The sequence below is a fragment of the Protopterus annectens genome, chromosome 7.part0, assembly GCF_019279795.1.
Source record: "Protopterus annectens isolate FY-2018-M chromosome 7.part0, PAN1.0, whole genome shotgun sequence".
NCBI classification, from domain to species: Eukaryota; Metazoa; Chordata; order Ceratodontiformes; family Protopteridae; genus Protopterus; species Protopterus annectens.
The window spans coordinates 350,393,094-350,413,776 of NC_056739.1; the positions used below are offsets into that span (position 1 = coordinate 350,393,094).

Consider the following 20,683-nt stretch of genomic DNA (forward strand, 5'->3'; position numbering starts at 1 on the left):
CTGCCTTCGCCCAGAATGATACCACAGTACAAGGACAAAATGATTGACTTCAGCAATTGGCTAAGCTTCTGAAGTCATTGAAAGGGGATCCAGTATCTGTCTGCCGGGGACAACATGATCGACAAACAGCAATGCTTTGCCAGAGATGGTCCGCACCTGTCGCCCCTGGGATGCAGGTTACAAGCTAAGGCTCTCGCCACCCCTATACTGCCTTTTTCAGGCAAAGTTCAAAGGACAAAACCACCACCTTAACAGGTACAAGCATGTAAAATCTGAAGGTAATGCTACTCAATGATAGAAGTCTAAACCTCAAAATACAGTCTCTCAAGGCACTCCTAAAAATGGAGAACATCGATATCTGTGCAGTAACTGAGACCTGGTTCAAGACACCAAACCAGGACCGAAACACTAAAGGTGGAGGATTGTCCATATTCACCAAGGATATTCACAACACCAGGCTAGTTGCCCAACACAATGAGTCTTAAATTCTCCAGGTGCAACTAACACTAGGTAAGACTGCTTGCTACAGATCCCTCACCATGCCCCAAGATTCTCTCTACACCTTTCTAAACATACTGGAAAATATTAAGATACAACCAAATACCCTAATACTGGGTGATTTCAACTACCCAGCCATTACCAGGGAAAACTATTCATGTACCAACACCTTTGCCCAGCGGTTCTTGGAATTCATAAATTCCAACTCCCTGGATCAACTAATCCTTAGTCCCACCAGGGGCTCCAATATCCTAGACCTGGTCATTACCAACATGGGAAATCGATGCTCCACACCTATGGTCACCCCCTCATTGGTCAGGTCTGACCATAAGCTAATCACCCTTGACATCCACATCCCAACCCCCAGTAAGGAAATCTCTGTAAAAAACTTCTCCAAATCCAACTTCATGCTACTCAAGTCAGAAGTGACAAACTTCATGACACCCATGCAGATGGGAACTGAAAGTTCGACTGCTGAATCCTACACTAAGGCACTGTACGAGCACATCCACTTGTGCATGAATCATGCCATCCCCAACAGAACCAAGACACACTCCTCCAACAGGAAGCCAATCTGGTGGTCCCTTGCCATAACATTCTATAGCTATGGCAAGAATCTAAATGGCAATGTTCAGATCTGCTCTGAGCTACAAAAGAATGGCATTAAATATACGGATACCAAGGATATTGCCAATATCCTGGCAGATCGATTCAGTGCAAACTTCATCCCCCTCTCACCCCCCTAAAGGGCCAATCTCAATCCTGAAAGATTGCCAAATTCCGGTAATAACGGCCACACAGGTAAAAAAACACACTCTCCAAAGCTAAGAATACAGCATCCATGGGACCAGATGACATCCCAGGCTATGTACTACATGAGCTAGAAAATGAACTGGCACCTCACCTAAGTGTCATGTTTAATCACAGCCTCACCTCAGGCTTCGTGCCCACTGAGTGGCGCACAGCTGCAGTTATCCCACTCCAGAAGGGGGATCCACCTTGGATCCCGGGAACTACCGCCCCATCAGTCTGACTAGCCTGATCTGCAAGGCCATGGAACATATCATCATGGAACTTATAAACAAAGACATTGGCAACCTTCAAACATTGGACCCCACTCAGTTTGGGTTCGTGAAGGGCTGATCTGGTCTCCTGAACCTGATTGACTTCTTCTAATCAGTCTCCAGAGCAGCGGACAAGGGTAAGGTTGCCCACACAGCCTATCTGGACCTCGCCAAGGCCTTCGACACTATCCCCCACTCTGGAATCACAGATAAACTTACTAACCTGCGCAATAATCCCTACATCACTCGATGGGTTGCCAACTGGCTTACTGACAGAACCCAGACTGTAAAAGTAGCCAACTCCAAATCCAGCTCCAAACAAGTGACAAGTGGAGTACCTCAGAGTTCAGCCCTGGGACCCCTCTTGTTTGGCATTTACTTCTCTGAAGTACAGGCCAACACGAAGGGACTCTGGCTAACAAAGTTCCAGGTGACTGCAAACTGGGAGCCATTATTAAATCCTCAAATTATGTGGATATTCTACAAAAGGGATTACAGAAACAGATGCTTGCTGCCAGAGCCATGGGCTCAAGCTCAATGCCAAGAAATGTATAGTTATGCCCTTTGGGAAAAAGCCATGTACCTGTGAATTACCACATAGGTGGCAGTACACTAAACACTGAAAGTGTGCTAAGAGACTTAGGGACACAGGTGGACAGTGGTCTCACCTTCGATAACCAAATCAACACAACAGTCAGGAAATCCTTCTATGTGGCACACCTCATCACTAAGGGCTTTCCATCCAGAAAAAAAGAGGTCATTCTCCCACTGTACTCATCCCTCATTAGACCCATTATAGAACACAACACCCCATTTGGTATGTACCTCTCAAGATATCTGCAACAACTGGAAAGGCCGCAGAAATACCTCACTAAAAGAATCACAGGCCTAAAGCAGATACCCAATGATGACCGTCTAAAAAAACCTCCACCTATACTCTCTGTTGCATATCGTCTACTCAGAGGCGATCTCTGCTTAACATACAAGGCCATGTCAAACCCAGAGCTGTTAAACATGCTACACTTAAAGAAATCCCAATCCCTCAGAGACACATGCTCCAGGGATCTAAACCTTGATGGAGGGATAGGTTCCTAACCCAGAGTCTCCCCAGACTCTGGAATAGACTGCCCATAAATGTCAAGCAGAGCGCCTCTGGCCCGCTTCAAAAGGAACCTTGATGATTGGATGGGAGATATGAAATTTTCCCCAGTGATCACGTCAGTCGCCCTGCTAGACAGGGGTCCAGGGAAGTAAATATTGTGGGAAGAAATAGCCACTTGTTATGGCTAGGCTTGTATAGGCCCTAGGGCCGATAGCCTAGTACCAACCTATATATATATATATATATATATATATATATATATATATATATATATATATATATATATATATCTACACATATACATATACACACACATACACACATATATATTTTCAAGGAAAACCAAACTTTAAAAGTAACTGCAGTAATAAAACACGAAAACTTCTAACATACTGTAACAAAGACATAAAAAAAACTACAGAGAGACAAAACTGTTTAGCTCTTTCGTTCTTTACTGATGCCAAGAACTTCTTCAGAACAAACTAAAATTATATAACAGTAATGTTTAAATGAGGTACACATTTTTTAAAGTAATTAAACAGGTAGTAAAACAATGTGGTACAAACAAAACCAATGAAAAAAACAAGGCAATAACCAACCAATCAAAAGCACAGTTCAGTACAGTTGCTGGTACAGTAGCTAATCATTAAGCTATGTGGGAGTGGCTAAGTAAACCACTGCAACTCATACTTGACCATTCACTTGTAATTCAGTCATTACACATCTGCCAGCTGGTAGCCCTCAGTCTGCCCGAATAGCAGAGAGTTAGTATTTCTGCGTCAGTTGCTGTCGCTTTAGGACTGATGTCAGGTCGTCAGGGGTATGAAAACAGGCAACCAACGCCATTATATCAGTTTTTCTTGCCCCAAATGTCAGGAGTCCCTAAATAGGGAGCTAAGTTATGGTAGGAAAACCACCACCAGTAAAAAGTAAATACCAATTGCCCGGTAAGGAGTGAGCAGGAGAGATACAAGGGGGCTGGAGGGTGGGAAACCAGGACTGCAACAGTGAATACACTCTAACATCTACATTTATGGTAAGTGTACACACAACTGTACTATGTTCTTCGTGTTTCACTTTTGCAGTCATCACACTTGGGTTGATTCCCAAAGCTGAAGAATGGGTGGAGGCAGTCAAGAAGAGTTGGGGCTGGCTAGTATGCCCTGCAGGACTGCTGTTGCAAAACCCGCCCTGGATTTGGAAAAGATAGGCAGGTGGTAATGATTGGTGAAGGTGTGAACAGAACTCCACGTAGCAGCTTCCAGAATGCCCCTGGTAGGGACTCCTCTGAGAAAGGCTGTAGAGGTTGACGTTGCCCTCATGGAATGCGTTCAGACTCCCTGAGGGGGTGGTTTCCCATGGTGTTTGTAACAAATGGATACAGTGTGCTATCCATTTGGAGATGGTTTGTTTTGATATGGCCTTGCCCTCTGCCCCTGGTGCAAAGCTGACTAGTAACTGGTCAGATTTCCTGAAGGGCTTAGTCCTATCAAGGTAGAATCTGAGCTATCTGTGTACATCTAAAAGAGTGCAGGATCCTTTCCCCCTTATTTTGAGGATTAGGGCAAAAAGTGGGCAAATGGATAGATTGGCTGAGAGCCACACTGGACACCACTTTAGGCATAAAGGTAGGGTTAGTCCTGAGGGAGACCCTGTCAGCATGAAAAATAATAAGTTATGTACCTACCATAACGTTCCATGTTAGTTGTCTTCATCTCACCTTCCTTCTTGCTGGTTGGGATCGGAGCCCATCCTCGGCTCCGACTATGCAATCTTCAATAGCCCAAGAGCTGTTCACTGGCTCGAGGCTACCCCTTATCCCATAATGCCTAGCAATAGCTACCCAGATCTCGTTTGAAATAGCTAAACCAGACGTAACATAATAATTCAGTCAAGAACCAGTTGACTATACCTGCCATATTCTCTTAGGTCAAAAAAAGGACACAAGAGAATACACAGCCAGTGAAACGTAACAGAAAACTCCTCTCGGTCCATTAGGAAAAGGGGATGGAGGGTGGGACGCAAGAAGGAAGGAGAGATGAAGACAACTAACATGGAACGTTACATGGTAGGTACATAACTTCTTAATGTTAAGTTGTCTATCTCACCTTCGTTCTTGCTGGTTGGGACAGCGTCCCTAGCACCTAATATCCTCTTCAGAATAGTGGAGCCAAAGTCAGCTCTGCTCCTGGAGACCATATCCAACTTGTAATGAGAACTAAAGGTATGAGGGTTTGCCCACGTGGCAGCTGCACAGATAGAATCCATGGGCTACCTAGACTGGAAGGCTACAGAGGTGGCCAAGGCCCTAGTAGAATGACCGTTCGGTTTGATAGGGAACTGTTTGTTCCTTAACTGATAAATGACTGCTCTGCAAATTGTAGCATGTTACAGGCCACCCTCACAAACTCAGGAACCTCACATGGCCTTCCTGAAAACACTAGAGGGGATAAATGTATCACCAAACACCATCATACTAGGTGACTTCAATTACCCTAATATAGACTGGGAACACTACTCAAGCCCAAACACCCTAGCCCAAAAGTTCCTGGAATTCATAAACTCAAATGCCATGGAACAACTAGTCACCATCCCCACAAGAAGAGAAAACATACTTGATCTCATCATCACGAACATGGGAGCACAATGTTCAACAACGGAAGTATACACCTCACTGGTGAGATCAGATCACAAACTAATCTCGCTGGAGGTCCTCATCCCACCCCCACCTGAAATAAACAAGACCACAGTAAAGAACTGCTCGAGAGCCAACTTCACACTTCTAAAGACTAGTGTGGTCTCCTTTAAGGCCCCGAGCCGGGCGGAAAACAGTACTCAATCCTCTGAATCACTTACAAATGCCTTCTACCAGCACCTGCAGGACTGCATGGATAAGGCAATCCCAAGCAAAACAAAGACTCTTTGTACCAAAGGCAAGCGCCCAGTCTGGTGGACCCCAGCCATAAACAAACTCTACAACAAAAGGAGGAAGCTACTACAAGATAGAGCAAAATCCTTAAAAGGTAAGACACCCTTGATCACTATAAGTAAAACTAAGAGCTCTCATAAAATCATCCAAAGCAAATTTTGAGAGAAAAATAGCTAAAGACTCAAAAGACAATCATAAGGCCTTCTTTAGCTATGTTAGAAACCTGGGAGGAAACTCCCAGATATGCTCAGAACTAGTTCAAAATGATGTGAAGATTACTGATCCTACAGACATTGCCAACATACTGGCTGACAGGTTCAGTGCAAACTTCTCCCCAAAAGGAGAGATATCTATACCAAGCGATTGCAGCCCCCAAACATCTCCAACGCCCAAGTGAGAACTGCTCTCTCCAAAGCAAAACACAGCATCCATGGGACCTGATGGTGTCCCCGGCTGTGTGCTCCACGAACTCAACGAGGAATTAAACCCACAGCTAGGACAGCTGTTTAATCATAGTCTTACCTCTGGATACACTCCAGGAGTGGCGCACTGCAACTGTGGTCCCACTTCACAAAGGCGGTGCCTCCACCGACCCTGGAAATTACCGCCCATTAGCTTGACAAGCCTCATCTGCAAAGCCATGGAGAGGATCATAATGGACCTCATAAATAAAGACATAGGGAATTTGCAGACTTTGGATCCAACCCAGTTTGGCTTTGTCAAAGGCAGATCATGCCTTCTAAACTTGGTTGACTTTTTCAAACAGTCACCAAAGCCATTGATGAGGAAAGGCAGTCCATACAGCCTACCTCGATCTGGCGAAGGCCTTCGATACAATACCCCACTCGGTATCATTGAAAAACTCATCAGCTTAAATGTTAACCCATACATCACAAGATGGGTTGCAAACTGGCTGAGTGACAGAACCCACAGGGTCAGAGTTGCTGGCGCCATGTCAGACTCAAAGCCTGTCACAAGTGGTGTACCACAGGGCTCAGTCCTGGGCCCACTCTTGTTTGGCATCTACTTTTCCAAAGTACAAGCAAACACAGGAGGGTTATGGCTGACAAAGTTTGCAGATGACTGCAAACTGGGCCATAGTAGAAAACACATCTGACACAGATATCCTTCAGAAGGGTCTCACAGAAACGGATAACTGGTGCCAGAGCCATGGCCTAAAGTTAAATGCCAAAAAATGCATAGTCATACCCTTCGGGAAAAACAAGGTTACCCCTAGCTACCAAATAGGTGGCAATCCACTGAGCACAGAAGTTGTTATCAGGGACCTGGGGACCCAGGTTGATAGTAGTCTGTCATTCGACACCCATGTAGCTAAAGTAGTTAGGAAGACCTTCTACATTGCCCACCTTATCATGAAGGGATTCTCATCTAGATCAAGGGAGGTCATAGTCTCCCTATACTCATCACTCATCAGACCAATGATTGAGTACAATGCCCCATTCGGAATGTATCTGACCCGACACTTGCAGCAGCTGGAGAGGCCACAAAAGTTCCTCACCAAAAGGATAAAGGGTCTCAAACATCTGTCCTATGCTGCCCGACTGGAAGAACTCCAGCTCTATTCAGTCGCCACGCTTGCTCAGAGATGATGTTTGCCTAACATACAAGGCCATGTCAAACCCAGATTTGAGGCATATGCTTCACCTCAAAAATCTAGATCCGTCAGAGCCACAAGGGCGCGAGACTTAAACCTCGACACGGCTATTAATAGGACGTGCTGGAGGGATAGATTCATCACCCAAAGACTCCCTATGCTGTGGAATAAAATCCCGGTATATGTGAGGCAGAGCACCTCGCTGGCCTTGTTCAAGAGAAATCTTGACCAATGGATGGGAGATCGCAGATATACCCCAGGGATTACCTCAGTGTCACTGCTCAACACAGGCACAGCAAAATAATGGGTATAGTTCCCCATACTAAAGGGGTGGCGTAAGCCACAAAACTATGGGCTAGGCTTGTAAATGCCCTCGGGCAGATAGCCTAGTATGAACCTATGAAAGTAATAGTGTGCGACAACCATCTGGACAAGGTTACCTTGGAAACTGGGGGACCTTGTTTGCCCAAGGCGTAAGAGAGGAATAGTTGGTCCGATTTCCTTACTTCTTTAGTTCTGTGCAGGTAAAAGCGCAATTTCCTATGAACATCCAATTGGTGTAGTTTGTATTCTGCCTTGTTGGTATGATTAGGGAAAAAAACAGGTCTATAGAGTGGTTTAAGTTACTTTCTGAGCAGACCTTAGGGAGAAAGGTGGGATTAGTCCTCAGTGCAACCCTGTCCTTATGAAAAACCAAGTAAGGACGACGAACACATAGCGCCTGAAGTTCGGAGACGTGTCTGGCTGAAGTAATAGCTACCAGAAAGAGCGTCTTCCAAGATAGGAACTTGATAGAGCAAGACGCTGCCGGTTCAAAAGGGGGCAGAATTAAGGAGGTTAGGACTAAATTAAGGTCCCAAGGTGGAGGGGGATCTCTCACTGGAGGCCTAAGAAGAGTCGCCCCTCTCAAGAAAGCTTTGCATAGCTTATGAGACAATGTTAGAGTTCGAAAAACCAACATGAAAATTTGAAATTGCCGCCATTTGTACCGTGATCGTAGACGCAACAGACCCGGAATGAAACAGCAGAGCTAGGAATTCCAAGATTTCGTGGACTGGGGCTGAGAAGGGATCCACATTCCTAGTCTCTGCCCAACAAGAAAAACGTTTCCATTTGCTAACATAAGTTTTCCTCATTGTAGACTTGTGAGAGGACACGATAATGTCTCGGACTGCTGGAGAAATGCTGGGAAGCCTGGCTAAGGTTGGAAGTAGAGCAACCAAGCTGTGAGCTGGAAGGTTTTTAGGGATTGATGGAACCCACCTGATTGACGAACCAGGAGGTCTGGAATTGGGTCCAGAGTCCAGGGTTGATCGAGAAGGTAACGGTGCAGCAACGGAAAGCATATCTGTCGAGGCCAGTAGGGAGCAATGAGGATCATTTTGCAACTCGATATTGCTTTCTGTATAAGTTTGGGTATCAGAGGGAATAGAGGAAAGGCATAAAGAAATCCCTGGGGCCAATCATGGACTAGAGCATCTCTGGGTGTGTGACCCTGAAGCGGGAGTAGTAGTTGCTGCATTTGCTGTTGAAAGGGGTGGGAAAGATTGCAGCAAGGCTGTCTCCATTTGCGAAAAACAAGATTCACCATATCCTGATTCAGAGACCACTTGTGAGGCATTAGAATAGCTCTGCTGAGCCTGTCTGCTATGATGTTGGATCTCCCAGGGATGTGCGTTGCAATCAGAAAACGTTGGGAGGAAATCGCCCACTGCCAAAGCCTGAGTGCTTCTCGACATAGGGGGTAGGACCTGGTTCCGCCCTGCTTGTTGATGTACCACACCACTGACATGTTGCCTGTTTGGATAGCAATGGTCCCAGGAGGAAGAGAGCCTTGAAGGGCTTGCAAAGCCAGGAGCATGGCTCTCATTTCCAGGACATTTATATGCAGATGGTACTCGTGAGGTTGCCATGTGCCTTGGACTGTCCTGCCCAGATAATGCCCCCCCTCACCCTATCAGGGAGGGGTCTGTCGTCACTGTGGCTACCGGAGGGGGTTGTATGAAAGGTCTTCCCTGAGTAACTAGTGGGGAGACCATCCACCAAGAAAGATGCCTTTTGCATGCATCTGTGATCATGATCTCATGTGTCATGGGTAGCTCTTGGAAAGACCACTGAGTGAACAGAAGCCACTGAAGAATCCTCATATGAAAGCGCGCCAGTGGGATTAGGAGAATGGCTGCTGCCATGGAGCCCAGAGTTTGAAGGACGTACCTGACTTGGATCCTTTTGCTCTGCATCAGAACCTGTACCTGTTGACGAATTGCGGACACCCTTTCTGGTGGTAGCCTTGCAAACATATCCCTTGTGTCCAAGTCTGCTAAGTGATAGATTGACAGGGCAACAAGGCAGATTTTTCAAAATTTATTGTGATGCCGAGCTGTGAGCAGATTGAGATTGTGTAGTCCCATGCTTGTATGAGTTTATGCCTGGTGGTAGCAGTAAGGAGCCAGTCGTCTAGATATGGAAACACCTGGAATCCTTGAAGTCTCAGGTGAGCAGTGACCACTGCCATACATTTGGTGAACACCCTGGGGGCTGTGGTGAGACCAAAGGGCAGAGCTCTGAACTGATAATGGCTGGCCCCCAGCCAGAAGCAAAGATATCTTCTGGAGCGCCTGTCCATCTTTATATGGTAGTATGCGTCCTGAAGATCTATAGAGCACATCCAATTGCCCTGACCCAGAAAGGGTAGAATGGACTGTCGCATGACCATCCAAAACTTCGTTCTTTGTACAGACCTGTTTAGTTTGCGGAGATCCAGAATTGGTCTCCAGTCCCCGGTCTTTTTAGGTACTAAAAAGAACCTTGAGCAAGTTCCGGATCCGTGCTGGTCTGCCGAGACTTCCTGGACGGCTCTTTTTCCTAGCAGTTTTGAAACTTTTATTACTGCTTGCTCCCTCAGATTGGGTGGAACATCTGGGAGGGTCTTCCTTGACTGCAAGGGGGGTTGAAGGAAGGGGATTTTGTAACCTCCGGATATAACGGACCGTACGCATCTATCTTGTGTTAAACTTCGCCAAGCTTTTGGGTACAGTGAAAGTCTTCCCCTGACTGCCTCCAGAGATGAGCAGCCGGGCAACCCTTCAGGGATGCTGAAAGGGCTTATTAGAGAAGGATTATCTGTTGCCCTGGTTCTGCGGACCCCCTCTGCCATGAGGGCGGCGTCTATTATTGTTGTTTCCCCCTCTGCCTCAGGAGGAAAAATCACTACGTGTGTCAGGCAAGACTCCCTGAGATTTACGGAACCACATCTTACCAGTCTTCTGACCTTTGGGGTAGGGTCTAGAGCAGGAGTGTCCAACCCGCTGGCCGCATGCCTCAGACCTCTTCCATGCGGCCCGCGAACCTTAAATTTAAATTTAAAATTAATTTCACTTTTTTCCGTGTCCGCGTAGTTTTGCTCTTCTGCGCATGCGCCAACTTTCTTTTTTTACATTTTTTCCATACCAGCGTCTTTCCGCTGGTATGCAAACACCGCTCGGGTGATTTTTGTAAAGAAAAGCTGCAGGAAGGAGCGATCGTAAGCGTAGAGAGAGGATTTATTTCGCTTATTTCGCCGCAGTACACACCGACTACTACACTACAACAAAGGTAAGTTACAAGAGGAAGGCTCAGCTTGCCAATAATTAATTTATTTTAGTAAAGAACTCCATCCACATGCATCACACAATGCCCAAGTGAATGAAATTCCATGAAATTTAAATGTTAAGTTTATTGCATCTGTTCTGTAATTAACATTTGTGGTTGATGTTGCCTACCAGTACAGCTGGTATTGTTTTTAAACAGTGGTGATGTGGCAGTGGTGTAGCTGCTGGTACATATTTCTATTTTTTTTTTTGGGGGGGGGGTAACACATAAACTTGTGAGGAAGTTCATCTGTATGGGGAAGGTGGTGTCTACAATACATAGTTGGGGCTGAAACAATAAATCAATCTCTGAAAAACATTGAAGAATAAAACGTGAAAGCAGTATGATTAATCGACGATTACATATACTTTTGATCAGTACTATTGTAAAGCTAGCTGCTATGTCTTAGTAGAGCAATCATCAACAAATGTTGTCATGTAATGGAAACATTCATATCTTTGGTGATGACAGAGTTCCCATTTAACATTAATATAAGGCTGCTTAAAGGACTGGTAGGCAAAATAGATGTAATTACTTTTTTCTTTTTTTTTAATATGGTCTGGTGCCCCGTATATGTTTTTTTCAGAGTACATGTAAAGATATCTAAGTAATGTCATTCAAATTGTTTTTTTTCATCTGAATAATTCAAGGTAACAGAGTACTAATGCTACACTTAAGTTTAGTTATTGTGATGTAAATGGCTTTGTTAAAATAGACTGACATCAGGCTCTGTAAGATTGCTTGCTCATGTTCTAGTAGTGTTAGTTAGAGTTTAGTCAGCCTGTGGTGGGTACTGAAAGGGTAAAAATGCTTATACAGATAAAGGAGTTCTGCAAGGTTACAAGGTTAATAACATGTTTAACAAGTGGAGAGTCAGGTATACATATTATGAATTTTGATTAGAAAGTAGGGTGTAATAACCATGCAAGTTAATGAATCTTCCAAGGGGTTGCTGTTTAGTCCTTTCTATATGGATTTGATAATAAGAATGTTCATGTTTGTATTTTGAAGATGTATTTATCATTGTTCATAAGCATAGTTGCTTATAGGGTTGGAGCTACATTCCTTATCTGACTTAATGGTATGCTAATTTTATTTGTAAAATGGCATGAGGCTAAAGCAGTATTAACCTAAGGATGTCATCTGACAGCAGCTGAATATATCTGTCACTGATTTAGTCAGTAACTGGCTAGCCATGGGCCCAACTTCAGCATTCTCAAAATAACATTTTGCAGTATGTTTTGTAAGAACTTCACTAGATTTAAAAACAATAAACTTTCCGTCTTTGGCCAAATGTTTTAACTCACTGCTGGAATATGCATTATGTGTTTTCATTAGCAAAAATGCTTTTTGATTGTTTCAGGTAGTAATATGTGACTGCCTCTTGTTTGAGATGCAGGTCTGTGTCCCTCTGTCTACAATGGGACATCTAAAGAAGCGCTGGGCATTTGGGCAGACTAGGTAGAGTACCCGACAATGTACAACTGAATGTCAACTACCTTATGTTATGAAAATGCATGATTTGCTTTTATGCTGATCCCATATTGGGATGTTGTGTGGTATTCAAGGAACAGAAAGTTTGTGGTATTCAAACCTGCAAATATGGTTGTGCAAATTGTGGTATTCAAATTGTGGTATTCAAACATGCAAAAGACTTGTGCAGCTGACCTGAATAAACGGCATGCATTTATTAATTTATTTATATTATTTATTAATTTATTTATTGTTCAAATTAACCTACAATACAGCCACATTAGTCCACATAAACTAGTGTGTTTTTTTGCCCTTCAGTTAATGTGAGTCCTTTTTTTTTTTTTTTTTTTTTTTTTTTGCTCTTCAGTTAATGTGAGACCTTTTTTTTTTTTTTTTTTGGTCCTCACCTGCCGATTGCCCCCAGACCATTTTTGTTAACCCAATGCGGCCCTTGCAACTGAAAAGGTTGGACACCCCTGGTCTAGAGGGAGTGGAAAAAAGGACTCCCATGGCAGAGAGAGTCTTGCCTTCTTGCTCACACCTAGTCAAAGTGTCTTTCACCTGTGGTCCAAAAAGAAAGGAACCATCAAAGGGAGTGCTGGTGAAAGACGCTCGAAAGGGTTCTGCAAAATTACACAGCCGCATCCAGGCATGCCTCCTAAGGGCCACCCCAGTACCAGTGGCTCTACTTGCGCTCCCTCAGCTGTTGGATCTTGGAGGGTATCTCCGAGCTATTTAAGGAGATCCCTTTGAAGGCGAGTAAAATGACACAAGTAGTTTAGTGACCTCATAGAGAAGGTCGCTGAAGCAAACATTCGCTTCCCATATCTGTCCATCATCCTAGACTCCTTGTTAGGGGGATGGACAGACTAAGAGGTCTCCGCTAACTCTTTGTGGCTGCTGCTACCACCATAGCATCAACAGGGACACATTTCATAAGGAACTGTTTATCCTGGGGTGCTGTAATAAATTTACCAGGTCTCCTCGGAGTTGGTTCCATTGTATCCGAAGCTGACCAAGCCTTTCGAGCCACCACAGTCATAAGTGGATCGAAAGGCGGAGACACCCGGGAGGTGAAGGTCAGGAACCGAAGGCATCCAGAAATACAGACTCATCCACAAAAGGGGCTAGGGGATTCCAGTTCCCCCTCTGCTTGAGCATCTCCAGGATGTCCGAAAAGGAGACATCCTCAGAGGGGGATCTCGGGGACCCTTCCGATTCATCTAAGTCTGTATCAGAAGTGACAGACTCAGGGGAGTCAATGTGCTTCCTCTTGCACTTCTTCCAAGGAGGCTCCTCTGAAAGATCACGGGAGGCCTCGGAAGAGGAAACACCCAATGGGGTGTCCTGGAGCATCGGTTCCCTACGCTTGGGGCCTGGAGGAGGAGCAGAGGTTGGCACAGGCACTACAGGGGACGGAGCCAGTGGGGCTGATAGTGGAGCTGACTCAGTGGCCAGCACACTCCACATGACATCGAAGGCATCCCTGCCAGGATGCAGAGAAAGCTCCGGTTCCGAAGAAATAGGAATCTTTCTCCGCACCGATGAAGACGGCTCCAAGGCCGATGTAGGAGCCGAGCTCACCTGCACCGAAGCTCCGAGAGGGAGAACGGGGTCGGACAAGGGTCCGATGCCACTCGCCTCCTTGAAGCTGACTAGGGAGCCCCGGCGCCCAGATCCCTCGATGGACGGCACCACCGAGGGAATCGGAGCAGACGTCGGAACTGAAGGAGATAGTGTTATCGGAGCCAACGGTTGCACTAATCGAACCCCAATGAACTCCGGCTCCGAACTCATTGGAGTCTGAGGAGGAACATCGAGAGAAGTGGACAGAGCCAATACCTGTTGAGGAGGGCTGGACAACAACTTGGCTAGTGCCTACGACTTCAGCAACCTACTGACCACTCTCTCCACATCGTGGTCCGAAAGCCTAGAGAACCAAGAGGAGTGAGACGATCGGCGACTGCGCTCGCTCTGGAGTAAAAGGAACCACGGAGCCGAATGCACCATTTCAAGTGAAGTTGACCTTAACCTCTTGTGGCTCTGCGACAGCTCTGAAGCCTCTGATGGAGCCGACGGGGAGATTGTCTTGTCGGTGCCAGCCGGAACTGGCGTGGAAGGTAAACCCTGAACCGAAGACTGCTCCGAACTTGGAGCCGACGGCTTAGTGGGTTTAGGGGATTTCACAGGCTGAGAGCTCTTGGCAGGTGAATCCTGGAAAAGGCCCCTAAGAATAAGCTTATTCTTATGCTCCTGCAGGACTCTTGGACTGAAGGCATGGCAGATAGAACAAGAGTCCTGCAGGTGCACAGTGCCTAAACAATAGACGCAAGAAGTGTGTCCATCTGTCAGACATTTTCTGACAGCATGAGTCACACTTCTTGAACCCAGAAACCTTGGATTCCTTTGACATCCTTGATAGTAAGGAAAAACAATTATAACAATAACAATTATAACAATAACAACCAGAAGCAAAATACAGTCTACAAAAAACACAACTGTAAAGACTACAGCTACAGTTTTTTTTTTAAGAGAATAGGAAAGCCTCTAACTTAAATGGCTAGCCTATAAGAGAAAGGTAGAAGGAAAAGCCTCTAACTTAAATGGCTAACTTGACAAGAAGAGGTAGGGGGGAGGGGTGTGGGAGAACTCTCTAAGTTAAACAAGTTCTACAAGAAAAAGTACAGTTTTGTACCTACCATAAATGTAGATGTTCGAGGATCCACATTGCTGCAGTCCTAACTATAGGGTAGTCCGCTGTCCAGTCGGCCCGAATACCAAAGTATATGGCTGACGTTGGTCACGGCGCATTAGACTGACGTCAGTACGTCAGGGTACTAATGCGCATGACCGACGTCATATCCTCAGTCTTTTCTTGCCCCAGATGTCAGAAGACCCTAAAAAGACAAGGCCAAAACCAAAAACTCCAAACATACCTGCACCAGAAATATATACAATATATACAAAAGTACCAGAATATAATCTCACCTACACAACCACCCCTAAACACAGAGGGGAAGGAGGGAGGGTAAATTGGACTGCAGCAATGTGGATCCTCGAACATCTACATTTATGGTAGGTACAAAACTGTACTATGTTCTTCATTCCACATTGCTGCAGTCCTAACTATTGGGTAGAATCCCAAAGCAGAGGTAAGGGAGGCTGGCAAATCATAAGGAAGCAGGAGCTGATAACATGCCTTGCAAAATAGCTGTGGCAAAACCAGCCCTAGACTTAGAGTAGAGAGGAAGGTGGTAATGCTTAGAGAAAGTATGCACTGAACTCCAAGTAGCTGCCTCCAAAATATCCTTAGTTGCCACCCCCCTTAGAAATGCTGTTGAAGTGGCAGTAGCCCTAGTGGAATGAGGCCTAATCCCAGCTGGAATCTCCTTGCCATGATGGGAATAACAAAATGCAATGCAAAACCCAATCCACCTAGAAACAGTTTGTTTTGACACAGGCTTGCCCTGCGAACTCAAAGCAAAAGAAACAAACAACTGCTGAGACTGCCTAAAATCCTTAGTCCTGCTTAAATAATAACGCAATTGCCTGTGTACATCTAAAGTGTGCAAAATCTTTTCCCCTTTATTTTGGGGATCTGCATAAAAAGTAGGCAAATGAATAGTTTGGTTTAAAGCCACACTAGAAACCACCTTAGGCATAAAGGAAGGATTAGTACGTAATGATACCCTATCCTTATGAAAATCAAAAAAGGCTCAACCGCCATAAGGGCCTGCAACTCAGAAACCCTTCTTGCAGAAGTAATGGCCAACAAAAAAGCAGTCTTCCATGACAAGTATTTCAGTTCAGCAGTAGCCGCAGGCTCAAAAGGTTGTAGAGTAAGTTTCTCCAACACAAAATTGAGATCCCAAGCAGGAGTAGGAGCTCTACGTGGGGTCTTATATTCTTTGGCCCTCTAAGAAATTGCTTGAACAAAGGATGTGAAAACAATGGTGGGTCACAATCATAGTGAGCTGAAATTGCTGCAGCATGAATCTTAATGGAAGAGAAAGACAAACCTTTGTCCAATAACTCAGTAAGATATTGAAGAGCCACACTCAAATTAGGCTCAGAAATCTCCAAATTCTTTGCTGCAGTCCAAAATAAAAATCTCTTCCATTTTTCTGCACACTTTCCTTGTACTAGGTCTTCTGGCTTCCATAATCACATTTAAAACTTGTTGAGGAAGTTGAGACCTGCTGTCTTTCAAAACAGAATATGCCAGGCTGTTAGATGAAGAGAGTGAAGCTTGACATTGAGCAGATGACCGTCCCTCTGAGACAACAGGTGTGGAATCAAGGGTAAAGGCCATGGAGGCTTCCTTACCAGACTCCTCAGTAATGGGTACCAGTGCTGCCGAGGCCAATCTGGAGCTACTAAAATCATCCTTGGCTTGTCTTGTCTGACCTTTAGAAGCACCTTTGGGAGAAGAGGCAGAGGTGGAAAAGCATACACATGAAGATTTTTCCAACTGAAAGAAAGAGCATCCACTTTCCAAGCTGTGTGATGAAATCCCTTCGTGCAAAACTTTGGCAGCTGGTGGTTTAGTGGAGAAGCGAACAGATCTATGTCTGGAGTTCCCCATGACACTGTCAATTTTGAAATACATGAAGATCCAGTTTCCACTGTGGGGATCCATGATTTGTCTGCTTAACACATCTGCTAAGGAGTTCTGTGCTCCCGGCAGAAACCTTGCCTGAAGAGTTAATTGCAAGCTGAGCGCAGTCTCCCATAAAATCATTGCTTGCCTGCACAATGGGTAAGAATGTGTTCCCCCTTGTTTGTTGATGTACCACATGACAGTTGTGTTGTCTGTTAGAATCAACACCTGCCCTGGAAGAAGTAACTCCTTGAAAGCCATTAATGCAAACTGGACTGCTAACATCTCTTTCATGTTGATATGTAGATGCTGTAGTCTGGCAGGCCACTTGTCTTGTATCCACTTTCCATTTAGATGAGCTCCCCAAGCAATGTCTGAGGCATCCGTCGTTAGAATCTGACTTGCCTCTGGCCGGGTCACAGAGAGTCCCTTGTTTAGGTGACATTCCTGAGCCCACCACAAAAATTCCTTTTGAATGCAAGGTATTATTTGAATGACAGTGTCCAAATCCTGGCAGTGCTGTGTCCATAGATTTTGAGATACCATTGTAGCTTCCTCATATGCAGTTTGGCATTGGGAAGCACCAGAATACAAGATGCCATGAACCCTAAGGCTTGAAGGACTGTCCTTGCAGTCAGCCCGGACTGAAGAGATAGTTGATGGAAGTAACTGGAAAGATTCTTTTGTTTGTCCGGGGTTAAAAGGCCATCTGGGCTGCTGTATTCAGTCTCACACCCAGAAAGCACATGTCTTGAGAGGGTACTAGACTGGACTTTATTTCGTTCACAGAATACCCTAGGCATCTTAGCACTGCTATGACATATTCCAAATGCTGTAGAAGGTCTTCCTTTTCTTGAGCCAGAATCAGGCAGTCGTCCAAGTAAGGATAGATTTGAATTCCTTTTAGCCTGAAGTAAGCTATCACTGGAGCCAGAACCTTTGTGAATACTCTGGGCAGTAGATAAGCCAAAGGGCAATGCAGAGAACTGATAATGAGAATTTCCAGCTCGAAACGCAGATACTTCCTGCAACTTAGTCTTATAGGCACATGAAGGTAAGCTTCCTTGAGATCTAAAGTTACCATCCAGTGATCTTTGCCCAGCAGAGGTAAAAGCTGTTGTAACGTCAACATTTTGAACTTGGGAATGTCCAGATAAGTGTTGAGGATAGATAAATCCAAAATTGGTCTCCACGTGTTCCCCTTCTTTGGTACTAGGAACAGGCGAGAATAAAATCCTAGGCCCCTTTCTGGCACAGGAACTGACTGAATGGCCCCTATTTGGAGCAACAGAGAAATTTGCTTGTGAGCCTCTGTTCTTTGTAGAGGAGGAATGTCTGGCATGCCTTTGAAAGGAGGCAAGGTATGGAAATAAAACCTGTAACCGTGGTGAATGATATCCAGAACCCATCTGTCTTGGGTAATTAAATCCCAATTTTCTTTGAAAAGAGACAGCCTTCCTCCCAAAGGTGCTGCCAGGCGAGAATGTACTGGCAGCTGAAAAGGCAGGTCATTGGGGCTGCTTACGAAAGGACTGACCCCTGCCCTCACCAGAAGTCTGAGCAGGTGAACTCCCTGTCCTAGGCCTAAAAGAACCTAGAGCTCGGCCCCTACCACGTCTAGACCTACCCCTAGACTGGGAATCATAAGCAGGATAAGTCCACCCCTTAGTAGGCCAATTTCTACTAAACTTCGGAGGCTGCACCTGCAAAAAATCCTTAACAGTTTGCATAGACTTAGCCTTGTCCTCCATTTTCTTTAAAACTGCTTCCACAGGCGAACCAAACAACACATCAGACTGTAAAGGAGCATCCAAAATCCTTGTCTTAACATGCTCAGCTAAGTTCTGATCCCTCAACCAGGCGTGCCTACGAAGAACAGAACCAGTGGCAGCCACCCTCGAGGAGGTCTGCACAGCATCAAAACCACACTGCAAGGAATGCTTACCCACTTGTTCAGAAACATGAACTAAATCCTGCAACTCTTTACACTCAATACCTGCAGCCAGAGCATCCACCTTAGACTTCAATTGTGAAAGGAGATAATTCTGATATTTTAACATATGAAACTGACAATTCAATGCCCTCATGGCTAAAGTGGAAGAAGTATACACTTTCTTTCCCCATCTATCCAAAGCCCTTGCCTCTTTATCAGGAGGAACAGGATTTTTAACCACAGAAGCCTTCACACCTTTAGGCCCCTGAGAGACAGTTTCTGGGTCTGCCCTAGGACTCTTAAAAGATACTTATGGGCTTCAGGCACCCTATAGTACCTATCCGGTTTAACTGGGGCAGGAGGCAAAGAATCAGGATTCAGGGAAGCCTCTGCAAAAACATCTTCTACCACATTCAGAACAGGAGGTATAGCTAAAGGCCTATGCTGGGGTAAAAACAAGAATTCTCTAAGCCTCTTCCTGGAATCAGAGAAATCTTGACCTTCCCATTTAAAATGCTCCCTCATGGAATGCAGAGTCTCTGAAAAAGAAAAATCCTCAGGAGGCGAAGCTAAAGGAGTAGAATCATCCACATCAGAATCAGAATAAGGAGGATACTCCTGCAAGTCTTCAGCCGAAGACTCAGAAGCCTCCGAACATTGCTCAAAACTCTCAAACTCAGGTTCCACCCTAGGCCTCTTATCAGGAGGGGGCATAGAACCTCTAATCATTGTAATCAAATCCTCTGCCATTTTTAGCATATGCTTCTTAGGCAAAGACCCTGAAACACTCGGAGAAACCCCCACTGAAGCTAAAGTAGGCCTGCCTCTTAAAGAAGCCTTGGCAACAGAAGGCGAGGCCCTAACCACCTTAGGAAGAGAGGGAAGAACAGCCACCTGAGAAGCCCCTTCAGCCTGGCCTACTTCCTGAGAGGACACATCCTGTAACAGTAAAGTTTCTCCCTGAGACTCCAAAGAAACTCCTGGCAGAACCTCCGGCTCCACTGAGCCTTCTAAAGAACCGACGTCTGGGACTGTCGGTTCTTCCACTCTAGGCTTCGCTGCTTTGTCCTTGCGCTTTTTGGCTGAAGCGGGCGTCGGAGCATCCGACGGCATTTTATAATTACAACGCTTCCCAAACACTAACCTGACACAGTCTAACCTTCTCTTAATAGTGCGTTTGTTAAATCTAGCACAAGAGCGGCATCCAACAACGTCGTGCTCAGGCCCTAAACAAGGTATACACAAAGTATGGTAATCCCTATGAGGTATCTGTTTCCCACAAGAAATACAGTTATTCACTTTTTCTGACATCCGGTTAAATTCTGAGGCAAGAAAAAACCAAAATATTCCCCAACGGGGTACTTAGCCAACTTTGATTCGGTCTGAAACTCTGACTTCAGAAACTTTCAGAACGCCAACCTGCACTCGCAAAACTGCTTCTGCATCAGACCATGCAGCAAAAAAGACTGAGGATATGACGTCGGTCATGCGCATTAGTACCCTGACGTACTGACGTCAGTCTAATGCGCCGTGACCGACGTCAGCCATATACTTTGGTATTCGGGCCGACTGGACAGCGGACTACCCTATAGTTAGGACTGCAGCAATGTGGAATGAAGAACATCAGGAGGGATACTATGAGCTTAACAACTATCACAAAACAAGACTATAGTTAACAATAAAATACTAGAAGGGTAGAATTCTAGTGAAGAAAGTTATACAAAACTTTATACGAGCCTGAGCCAGAAGAACGACACCTCGCAGCTGAAGCGGCAAACGAGATCTAGGTAGCTATCGCTAGGCATTATGGGATAAGGGGTAGCCTCGAGCCATTAAACA

The 20,683-nt window shown here is 45.2% G+C and overlaps 1 protein-coding gene across 1 annotated transcript in view; it reads right to left on the reverse strand.

The window, feature by feature from the left end:
* Window positions 1-20,683, reverse strand: part of USP49 (ubiquitin specific peptidase 49) — a 766,281-nt gene that overhangs the window by 26,953 nt on the left and 718,645 nt on the right. The window lies entirely within an intron of this gene.